Raw genomic sequence first — 12,216 nt, 5'->3', positions numbered from 1 at the left:
AGTGTGAACCCCCTTGCTTATGTACCACAAAGTACAGTTTTGTACCTACCATAAATGTAGATGCCCGATAGGTATGCATCTGCAGTCATCACATATGGGTTGTCCTGCCTCAGGCAGCCCTTCGGTCAGCCGGATTCCAAAGTCTGGGTCTGGCTTCGGCTGATGTCGCACTTTCCCCGACGTCAGAGCGTCTGGGGTATAAAAGCATCAGCCGACGCCATCTTCCTCAGTTTTTCTTGCCCCAGATGCCAGGTGCCCTCTAGGAAGGCTAAATTTGGAGAAATGCAATAAAATTCCAAACATTTGCACAAATATATATATATGTATATACAAACAAATACACCATAATAGATTCCCCCAGCTAGCTAACAGAGGGGTAAGCACCCTAGGAATACCACAAAGGGGAAGGAGGGAGGGTAAACCTGACTGCAGATGCATACCTATCAGACATCTACATTTATGGTAGGTACAAAACTGTACTATGTCCTTCAAGGATGCATCTGCAGTCATCACATATGGGTAGAATACCATAGCCAATCTGGGGGTGGAGGTACTAAGTAAAGGATGGTGTAGTTAAGATACCCTGCAGGACTGCTGTAGCAAAACCTGCTCTGGATCTGGAGTATAAAGGTAAATTGTAATGCTTGGCAAATGTATGCACGGAGCTCCACGTAGCAGCTTCTAAAATGTCTTTGGTAGCCACCCCTCTTAGGAAGGCTGTGGTGGTGGCTGTGGCTCTCGTGGAATGAGGTCTAATGTTAGCTGGCACAGTTTTTCCATGAAAGGAGTAACAAAAACGAATGCAATTTCCTATCCATTTTGAAATTGTCTGTTTGGAAATTGCTTTTCCTTGTACCCCAGCAGCATATGCTACAAACAACTGGTCAGTCTTTCTGTAACTTTTAGTTCTGTCTAAGTAGTAGCGCAGTTATCTGTGTATGTCCAGGGTGTGCAGAAGTCTCTCCCCTTTATTTTGTGGTTGTGGGAAGAATGTAGGCAAGTGAATAGCTTGGTTCAAAGATGCCCTGGATACCACCTTTGGCATGAATGTAGGATTGGTCCTCACAGAAACTCTGTCCTGATGAAAGATAAGAAATGGCTGCACTGCCATTAAAGCTTGTAGCTCAGATACTCTTCTTGTTGAGGTTATGGCCAGAAGGAAGGCAGTTTTCCAAGACACAAACTGTAGATCTGCCGATGCTGCTGGTTCAAAGGGAGGAAGTGTTAGTATTTCCAACACGAAATTCAGGTCCCAAGTAGGTAGAGGTGGTTTTCTTGGAGGATTAATGTTTTTGATTCCTCTTAGAAACTGTCTTAGGAGAGGATGAGAGAAGACAGGTGGATTAACATTGTATTCTGCTGAGATTGCTGAGGCATGTATCTTAATGGAAGAGATAGACAGGCCATTGTGGGACAATTCTGCCAAATATTCCAGTATATGTGCCATGTTCATCACAGTCACATCTAGGCCCTTTGCTGTGTTCCAGGTGTGAAATCTTTTCCATTTTGCTGAGTATGCCTTCCTTGTGGAAGGCCGGCAAGCTTCCATAATAATATCCTTCACTCTCTGGGATAGGTTATCCTGAGGAGGAGTCATGGTATTCTCCAGGCAGTTAGCTGCAAGGTTTTCAGGTTGGAGTGCAGAGTCCTGAAATTGTGCTGCGTCAGTAGGAGTGGCCATAGGGGGAGAGGCCATGGTTTCGTCTGTGACATGCTCTTTAACAGTGGGTACCAGTGCTGTCTTGGCCAGTTTGGAGCTATCAGAATTACTCTGAGCTGCTCTGTCCTGATCTTCAGTAGGACCTTGGTCATTAATGGGAGAGGTGGGAAAGCATACACTGTTCGAGCTTTCCAGCTGAAAGAGAGAGCATCCACTTTCCATGCTTGTGGGTGGTATGTCCTTGAGCAGAATTTCTTCAGTTGATTGAGGGGGGAAGCGAACAGATCTATTTCCGGCCTTCCCCATGATTGTGTGATGAGTAAGAAGATGTCTGGGTGCAGCATTCATTCGTGTGCATCCATGGTAGTTCTGCTTAAGCTGTCTGCCAGTGTATTGTCTTTGCCTGGCACGAACTGGGACTGTAGCTGTATGTTGAGTTTCAAAGCAAGTTCCCATAGATTCATTGTCAGTCTGCAAAGAGGGTAGGAATGGGTGCCTCCTTGCTTGTTTATGTACCACATAACTGTGGTGTTGTCTGTCCTTATGAGCAGGTGGCCTTGCTGAAGGAAAGGTTTGAAGGCCTCGATTGCGTGCATCACTGCCAGCATTTCCTTTTGGTTTATGTGCATGCGCAGCTCTCTGTGACCATAGCCCTTGGATACATCTGCCCTCCATGTGCGCTCCCCAACCTTGGTCTGAAGCGTCCATGGTGATGGTTTGGTTGGCTCTTGGCTTGCTGAAGGGCAACCCGCTGTTTGACTGGCAGGCTTGAGCCCACCACAGAAATTCCTTTTGAAGACAAGGAATGAGTGGGATCAGAGTTTCTAAGCTGTGACTGTGCTGAGTCCATAAACTTCTTAGGTACCATTGTAATTTTCTCATATGCAGTCTTGCTTGCGGAATCAGAAGAATGCAAGATGCCATGTAACCCAGGGCCTGCAGGATTTTCCTTGCAGTCAGCTGAGTTTGTCTTGTCAGATTCTGGAAGTAAACTGGTAGTTGTTTTGTTTTCTTCTGTGAGAAAGGCCATTTGGGTGGTTGTGTCTAGATCCGCACCCAGAAAAGTTATTCTTTGGGATGGAACCAGTCTTGATTTGTGGATGTTGACTGTATATCCCAAGGCCTGTAACAGGTGGATGGTATAGTCCAAGTCCTTTAACAAAATTTGCTTGCTGTCCGCTTGTATTAGGCAGTCGTCCAGATATGGGTAGATTTGAATCCCCTGAAGTCTGCAGTCTGCAATTACTGATGCCAGGCATTTCGTGAATACTCTGGGCGCAGTAGATAAGCCAAAGGGTAATGCTGAGAATTGATAATGCTCTGACCCTGCAAGAAATCTGAGGTGTCTTCTGCAGCTTTGTCGAATAGGGACATGCAGGTATGCCTCCTTGAGGTCTAGAGTCACCAGCCAAGACCCCTTGCCCAGCATGGGAAGGAGTTGCTGTAGAGTCAGCATTTTGAATTTTGGCACAATGAGGTAAGTATTCAGTGCGGACAAGTCGAGAATAGGCCTCCATTGATTTTCTTTTCTTGGAACAAGGAATAATCTGGAGTAAAATCCCTGGCCTTGTTCTGAAAGAGGTACCTTTTCTATGGCTTTCATTTGCATTAAGTTGGTAATTTGCTTCAAAGCCTCTGCCCTCTGATTTGGTGGCAGGTCTGGCATGCCTTTTCTTTTTGGCAACGAGTGGAAATGGAACCTGTATCCTTTGTCTATTATTTGCAGTGTCCATGTGTCCCTTGTAATGCTGTGCCAATTTTTTGAGAATAAAGAAAGCTTTCTGCCCAAAGGTGCTTCTAATTGAGCCCTGGTCGGCGGAGTCAAAATTCTGTCCTGGTGTAGCAGTTGTAGTTCCTGTACTACCTCTCTGGTTGGGAGGCTGCCACTGACTGCCTCTGTAGGAGCCTCTAGCTTGCCCTCTACCTCTGGCACGCCTATTCCTGCCTCTGAGATCTGTCCGAGTCCGGAAAGGAACAATTCTTAGTAGGCCAATTTCTGCTGAATCTCGGTGGTTGGACTTGCAGAAAGTCTTTAACTGTTTGCACAGATTTTGCCTTTTCTTCAAATTTCTTTAAAACCTCTTGAGCCGTGGAACCAAATAATTTTTGCTTTTCCATAGGAGCATCCAAAAGCTTAGCTTTAACATGGTCTGGGAGAGATTGTTCCTTCAGCCAGGCATGCCTACGTATAACTGCACCTGTCATAGCTGATCTACATGAAGCTTCCAATGCATCATAACCACAGTGCAAGAAATGGTTACTAACCTGCTGGGAGTTATGCACCAGATCCTGAAGGGATTTGCGATCAAGGGGTTCAGAAGAGGACAGTTTCTTATGCAATTCATCTAGGAAATACTCTTGGTACTGTATCATATGAAATTGACAATTTAATGCCCTCATGGAAAGAGTTGCAGAAGTATACACTTTCTTACCCCATCTCTCTAATGCTCTGGACTCCCTTTCAGAGGGTAGAGGATTTTTAGCAGTGGCAGCTGCAACCCCTTTTGGGCCCTGGGAAATAGTTTCTGGATCAGCAGAGTGGGCCTTGTACAGGTGTAAATGCGAGTCTGGGACCCTGTAGTACCTATCAGGTTTGGCAGGAGCCGGAGGGAGAGAGTCAGGGGCAGTACTAGCATCAGAGTGCACATCATCAATGACATTCAAAATAGGAGGTATAGCTAAGGGCCTATGCTGAGGTAAATGTAAAAAGGTCCTTAATCTCTTTCTGGAATCCGAGAATTCCTGACCCTGCCATTGAAAATGTTCTCTCATAGAGTGTAATGTCTCTCCAAAGGAAAACTCTTCAGGAGGGGAGGCCGAGGGAATAGATTCTTCAGCATCAGAATCCTCGTAGGCCGAATAAGCCTCCTCCTGGTGGTCTGACAGAGCAGAGCTATCCGTGGACTCATCTGAGGACTGGGGATCAGAGGGCTCAACCCTGGGCCTTTTGTCTGGAGGTGGTTGAGAGCCCCTGTCCGGATGAGGTTGGGAACCTCTAATTAATGAGATCAGATCCTCTCTGCTAGGGTAAGAATCTGAGAGCTAGTAAAAGGTCTCCAAGAGGAAACCTTGGGAGGCAAAGCCTTAGTAAGTTTAGCAGCCTTAGCCCTAGAGAAAGCCTTAATGGACATGGAAGCAGGGGGTCTGGCTGCACCACGTGCAGGAGTAGACTTATCTAAAGGAATGGTGTCTGAAGGTTCCTGGACACCGGTTTCAGTAGGTAATTCAATGACAGACTCGGCCGGGGCCTCCAGGGCAGAGGTAGTCGGTTGTGTGGTTTCGGTAATAGGAAGTACCAAGGACTCTGTTTCAGCTGAGACCGAGACACTCTCGGTAGGCCTGACCGCGGTTTCAGCCGAAACCGCGGTCCACGTGTGTCGGTCCTTGTCCTTCCGTTTTTTAACTAAATGCGAAGTCGGAGTCTCCAACGGCATCTTATAAGCAAAACTAGCCCCAAAAAACTCCTCTGCAAACTCCGACCGACGTCTAAGAGTTCGTCGGTTGAAGGAAGCACAGGCTGAACAGGCAGAGACGTCGTGGTCTGGGCCTAGGCAGGGGAGGTAGTAAGAGTGGAAATCCTTATGAGATATTTGTTTCCTACAAGTTAAATTATTAACTTTATCTGACATCGGCTGAGGCAAGAAAGAGTCCCCAACGGGGTACTTAGCTTTTTCGAAGTCTTCGGTAGCTAAATCACAGGAGCTGGCCGACCGGCACTTGCCAACTGCTTCTGCTTCGGGCACCACGCGGCAAGAAAGACTGGGGAAGATGGCGTCGGCTGATGCTTTTATACCCCAGACGCTCTGACGTTGGGGAAAGTGCGACATCAGCCGAAGCCAGACCCAGACTTTGGAATCCGGCCGACCGAAGGGCTGCCTGAGGCAGGACAACCCATATGTGATGACTGCAGATGCATCCTTGAAGGACATCTGTGGTGTTGTCTGTCCTATCAGTAGTTGTCCTGGTTGTAGAAGATTCCTGAAGGCCAATAGAGCGTTCTAAACAGCTACCATTTCCTTTAAATTGATATGCAGGTGCTTCTGATCCTTTGTCCAAAGGCCCTGCAGACATGTGCCCTGCAAATGGGCTCCCCATGCGTAATCTGAGGCGTCCGTGGTTAGTATCTGGCTGGGGGGAGGCAGAATGAAGGCTTTCCCCTTTGTTTTGAATACATGCCTTGGACCACCAAAGGAATTCTTTTTGAAGACAGGGCAGGACAGTGATCTGTGTGTCTAAACTGTGGCAATGCTGGGACCATACACTTTTTAGGTACCACTGTATTTTCCTCATATGCAGTCTTGCATATGGTACGAGAAGGATGCAGGAGGCCTTGTAACCCAAAGCCTGCAGGAATTTCCTTGCAGATAGCCGAGTTAGTGACGCCAAGGTTTTGAAAGTTGAAGCCAGCTGTAATTGTTTTTCGGATGTCAGAAATGCCATCTGGGTTGTTGTGTTTAGAAAAGCACCCAGAAAAGTTATCTGTTGTGAGGGTGTCAAATTTGACTTTATGTTCACAGTTAATCCCAGGAACTTGAGAAGATTCTGAACAAATTCTAGATGCTGGAGTAAGACATCCTTGCTGTCTGCTTGAATAAGACAGTCGTCCAGATAAGGGTAAATTTGAATTCCCTTAAGTCTGCAAAAAGCTACTACTGGTGCCAGGCATTTGGTGAAGACCCTGGGCGCAGTAGACAATCCAAAGGGCAGCACAGAGAATTGATAGTGCCTCGATACGGCCTTGAACCTCAGGTATTTTCTGCACTCCTGCCTGATGGGAATGTGTAAATAAGCCTCCTTTAAATCCAAAGTTACCATCCATGCATGTTTGCTCAGCACTGGCAGAAGCTGCTGTAGAGTAAGCATCTTGAATTTTGGTATCTCGAGAAAAGTGTTAAAGACAGAGATCCAGAATGGGTCTCCATGAATTTTGCTTTCTGGGGACTAGAAAGAGCCTCTAGTAAAAACCTTGTCCCATTTTTGAAAGTGGAACTAGTTCTATGGCCCTCATAGCCAAGAGGGCTTCCATCTGGTTTAAGGCCTCTACCCATTGATGTTTTGGTAGATCCGGCCATCTGCTTGGTCTTGGTAGGGTATGAAAATGGAATTTGTAACCTCTTGAAACAACATCCAGAACCCACTTGTCTTGGGTTATGAGTCCAATTTAGGTGGAAGAGAGAGTTTTCCTCCGAGAGGGGCTTCCAGGCAAGAAGTTCCTGCAGCCCAGCAGAGGGAGCCATTGAGCCTGTTTTCTATGAGCTTGAGATCTGTCCTCTCCACCCCTAGGGGTGGAAGCAGTCCACTGTCTTGGTCTGTAGGAGGTCTGTGTTTGGGGCCTTCCTCGAGAGGGGCTTCCAGGCAAGAAGTTCCTGCAGCCCAGCAGAGGGAGCCATTGAGCCTGTTTTCTATGAGCTTGAGATCTGTCCTCTCCACCCCTAGGGGTGGAAGCAGTCCACTGTCTTGGTCTGTAGGAGGTCTGTGTTTGGGGCCTTCCTCGGGAGAGTCTGTATCTACCCCTCTGAGGCCCGAGTTGGGAAAGGACAAATTTTTTAGTAGGCCACTTCCTACTAAATCTGGGTGGCTGTACTTGTAAGAAATCCTTAACCGTTTGCATGGATTTTGCCTTGTCCCCCATCTTCTTAATCACCTCCTCAGCCTTAGATCCAAACAAAACGTTATGCTGAACAGGAGCATCCAGTAACTTAGCTTTTACTTGATCCGGCAAGTTCTGTTCCTTTAACCAAGCATGTCTTCTGACTGTGCCAGAGGCAGCAGCCCTACAAGAAGCCTCCAAGGCATCAAAACCAGAGTAAACCATGCTTCCCTACTTGCTCAGTGGCATGCATTAAATCATGTAATTCCTTATTATCTGCACAAGCGGAAATGGAAGTTAGCCTTTGTTTCAAAACAGACAGTAGAAATTGCTGGTATTTCAGCATATAAAATTGACAGTTTAAAGCCCTAATAGATAAAGTTGCAGAAGTGTACACTTTTTTGCCCCATCTTTCTAAAGCTCTGGAATCCTTCTCTGTGGGAATGGGGTTTTTAGCAGAAGCAGCCTTAACCCCCTTAGGGCCCTGAGAAATGGTTTCAGGATCAGCAGTAGGATTCTTGTATAAAAACTGGTGGGAATCAAGAACCCTATAATATCTGTCTGGCTTAACAGGAGCTGGAGGAAAAGAGTCAGGAATTAAGTTAGCCTCAGAAAAGGCATCATCCACAATATCCAAAATAGGAGGGATAGCCAGGGGTCTATGTTGGGGAAGAAGAAGAAAATCCCCAAGTCTTTTCTTAGATTCAGAGTACTCCTGTCCTTCCCAGTGAAAATGTTCCCTCATTTCATGTAAAGTTTCCCCAAAGGAAAAATCCTCAGGGGGAGAAGCTGAAGGAATGGATTCCTCAGCATCAGAATTCTCATAAGGAGGGAAAGAATAATCCTGGTCAGAAGAAGACACTGAACAGAAGCCTGATAAGAGGAATCATAATGCAATTCCTGCCTTGGCCTTTTACCTGGAGGGGGATGTGAACCCCTAATCATAGTAAGTCCTCCGCCATCTTAAGTTACTGTTTCTGAGACTTGGGTCCCGGATCAGAAGAGGCCTGGGCTGTAGTCTGATTTCGAAGGAGTCTTTGCCTTTGTCTTTGCCTTTATCAGAAGCTGTGTAGGCCTGAAAACCCCCTCGGAAGCCGGTACCTGCACAGCGGCTCCGGACCCATCCGAAGGAGCATTGTCCGAAGGTCCTGCAACTGAAATATTCAAAGGCCTAGTTGGCTCCTCGTGGGAGTACGTTTCGGCCATCAGTTCCGAAATGGCCGACGACAGGGGCTGCAAAAGCGCCTCACTGACGGCCGAACCTGAAGCTGGCTCTGCTTGTTCAACATCATCTGTTTTGGACCTCGGAGGCCTTTATCCTTGTGTCGTTTGTGAACTCTGGTAGTCGCCATGTCCGACGACATTTTGTAATTAAATCGCTTACCGAAGTAATGAAATGCAAAATTGTACCTTCGTTTAATCGTACGTTGATTAAATCCAGCACAAAACAGACAACTAGCTACAACGTGGTCAGGGCCTAAGCAAGGAATACAGTAAGAATGAAAATCCTTATGAGGTATTTGCTTCCCACATGAAATACAATTAATTAACTTTTTCTGACATCGGACTGGAGCAAGAAAAAAAGTTTCCCCAACGGGGTACTTAGCTTTGAAAAGAAGAAAGTCTTCGGACTGAAGTGCGTAAGAAAAAATTGTCAGGAGTCAGCCGACCGGCACTTGTGAACTGCTTTCACCGCACGGCAAGAAAGACTGGAGAACATGGCGTCGGCTGCCAGTTTTGTACTCCTGGCGCACTGACGTTAGGGAGCATGGCTGAGCAGCCGACGCCGGACCCAGACTTTGGGATTCTGGCCGACAGAGGACTGCCTGCCGGCAGGGGAGAACCCTACAGTGATGACTGCAACAGTGAAACACGATGAACATCATGGAAGGGATAGGAGCCGACGACTGAACCGAAAGGGAGGGTATCGGCGCAGACTGTTCCATGACTCTCAACACCAACGAACTCCGGCTCCGATCTCAATTGGAGCAGGGGCGACTTTGGAGCCGAACGTATAGACTCCAAAGAAGGAGACCTAGACCTCTTTCGACTCTGTCGGCTCCGAAGACGGTGTCGAAGCCGACTGGGAGGGAGGGATATCTGTTCCAGCCGGAGCTGAAATGGATTGTGTGGCTTCACCCAACGACGGCTCCAAACTGGGAGCAGACTGTTTAGGTAGCATGGAAGATTTCACCAGCTGAGACTTCGACAGTGAATCTTGGGGTTTAAGCAGACCCCTCAGAATCAATTTATTTTTGTGCTCCTGCAGGACTCTTGGACTGAAGGCATGACAGATGGAGCAAGAGTCCTGCAGGTGCACAGCGCCCAGACAATAAACACAAGAAGTGTTACCATCTGTCAGAGACCTCTTCTGACAGCATGAGTCACACTTCTTGAATCCGGACGGTTTAGGATCCTTGGACATCTTGAGGAAACTAAGGACAAGCAAAAACACACACACAGAAAGGTTAAAGTGACTAAGCACTAAATATTACACACTACAGTTCACACAACTACCAGCACTACTACAGATAACTATCACTAAACACAAACAGTGATAATAAAGCTGTTTTTTTTTTTTTTTGGAAAGAGATGGAAAGAAAAGGTCATCCTCTAACTTAGCGTAACTTTTCTGAAGTAAGGGAAGGGAGAGAAGGGGGGGAGGGGAACTCTCCAACTTAAACGAGTTTCTTGGGAAAAGTTAACGGATCTAAAGAACTAGCTACAATAGAAAATACAAAACTAATGACTACTTCTACACTAAATATTACAGTTTTTTTGAAGAAATATACAATAATAAACTTTATACGACCTGAGCCGGTAGAACAACCTCGCAGCAGAAGCAGCAAACGAGATCTGGGTATCTAGCGCCAGGCATCATGGGATATAGGGGGCCTCGAGCCAGTAAGCAGCTCTCAAGCTTTTGAAGATGGCCGAGTCGGAACAGAGGATCGGCTCTGAACGCAACCAGCAAGAATGAAGTCGAGATAGACAACTTAACATTCATTGTTTCCAGACTGACAATGTTGACTCCATAAACTTTTTAGATACCACTGTAGTTTCCTCATATGCAGTCTTGCATATGGAATTAGTAGAATGCAGAATGCCATGAACCCCAAAGCCTGCAGAATTTGTCTTGCAAATGACTGGGTTTTTGTTGCCATCTGTTTGAAGTAAATAGTCAGTTGCCTTTGTTTGGCGTAAGGTAAGCCATCTGGGCAGTTGTATTCAAGCTTGCAGCCAGGAATGTACTCTTTTGAGAGGATACCAGTTGTTTCTTTTTGTTTATTGTGTACCCTAGGCATGTTAGAAGCATTTTTACAAATGCCAGATGTTGAAGAAGAATGTCCTTGTTCTGTGCTTGAATAAGACAGTCGTCCAGGTAAGGACAGATTTGCATGCTTCTTTGTCTGCAAAATGCAATTACTGGTGCCAGGCACTTTGTAAAGACCCTGGGCGCAGTAGATAAGCCAAAGGGCAGTGCAGAGAATCGGTAATGCATAAAACCCATCTTGAAACAGAAGCATCTTCTGCACGACTCCCTTATTGGGATATGCAGGTATCCCTCTTAAGTCTAGAGTCACTAGCCAAGCGTTCTTGCCCAGCACGGGCAGAAGCTGTTGCAAAGTCAGCATTTTGAATTTTGGGATGTCCAAGAATTTGGGCAAAATCGATAAATCCTGTATTGGGCGCCAGGCATTTTCTGGGTACCAGGAACAATCGAGTAAAACCCTTGCCCTTTTTCCTGTTCTAGTACTCGTTGAATATCCCCCATATCCATGAGGGACATAACTTGTTTCTGTGCCTCTGCCCATTGATTTTGTGTCAGATCTGGCCAACCGTTTGTAATTGCCAAGGTATGGAAATTAAATCTGTATCCATGGGATAGTATGTTTAATACCCACTTGTCCTGGGTTATTAACTGCCAATTTTGAGCATGAAGTGCTAATTTTCCCCCTAAGGGGGGGCTGCCAAAAGATAAGTGCTTGGTGATGGCAGTGGGAAGTCATGGAGACTTTTTACTGTAGGGTTGTGCTTGTTTCCACCAGATTTGGAGGTAGAGGCACCCCATTGCTTTGACCTGCAAGAACCCTGTGATTGGTATCTAGGGCCTTTTGAGCGCCTGGATTTGCCCCGTGAGGCTCTGTCGGACACAGGAAAGGACCAGTTTTTTGTAGGCCAGTGTCTACTGAATCTTGGTGGCTGCACTTGTAAGAAGTCTTTTACAGTTTGCATAGATTTAGCTTTGCCTTCCATTTCTTTAAAACCTCTTCAGCCTATTGCCTTCCATTTTCTTTAAAACCTCTTCTGTCTTATTACCAAACAGAGTATCATGCTGTAAAGGTGCATCAAACAATTTAGCTTTAACATGATCAGGCAGATTTTGCTCCTTGAGCCACACGTGCCTTCTAATCACAGATCTAGTAACTGCGGCCCTGCAGGAGGCCTCCAAGGAATCAAAACCACATTGCAAAGTATGCTTTCCAACCTGTTCTTCTGCGTGCAACAATTCCTGTAATTCTTTCTTTTCTACACAATCAGAAATCATCATTTTCTGTTTCAATAATCCCATAACATGCTGTTGATATTTAGGCATATGAAACTGGCAGTTTAAGGCCCTAATTGCCAAGGTTGCAGACGTATAAACCTTCTTTCCCCATCTATCCAGCGCCCTGGAATGTCTATCAGATGGGGTAGGATTCTTAGCTGTCGAGGCCTTTACACCTTTGGGACCCTGTGAGATGCAGCAGGATTTTTGAATAAAAATTTGTGCGAGTCAGGAACCCTGTAATATCTGTCTGGCTTACTAGGAGCCAGAGGTAGGGAATCTGGAGCCATACTTGATTCTGAAAACACATCAACAATGTCTAATACAGGAGGTATGGCCAAAGGCCTATGCTGAGGAAGAAGGAAATCCCCAAGCCTCTTTTTAATTCTGAGAAATCCTGACTCTCCCAATGAAAAT

The 12,216-nt window shown here is 46.2% G+C and overlaps 1 protein-coding gene across 1 annotated transcript in view; it reads right to left on the bottom strand.

Annotated features, from left to right (window-relative positions):
* DHPS (deoxyhypusine synthase) overlaps window positions 1–12,216 on the bottom strand; it is a gene marked incomplete in the record, with an annotated part of 571,286 nt that overhangs the window by 194,303 nt on the left and 364,767 nt on the right.

Source organism: Protopterus annectens, chromosome 9.part0, assembly GCF_019279795.1.
Source record: "Protopterus annectens isolate FY-2018-M chromosome 9.part0, PAN1.0, whole genome shotgun sequence".
Taxonomy (NCBI): domain Eukaryota; kingdom Metazoa; phylum Chordata; order Ceratodontiformes; family Protopteridae; genus Protopterus; species Protopterus annectens.
Note: the sequence above shows the minus strand (reverse complement) of the source record. Positions and strands in the feature narration are given on the sequence as shown.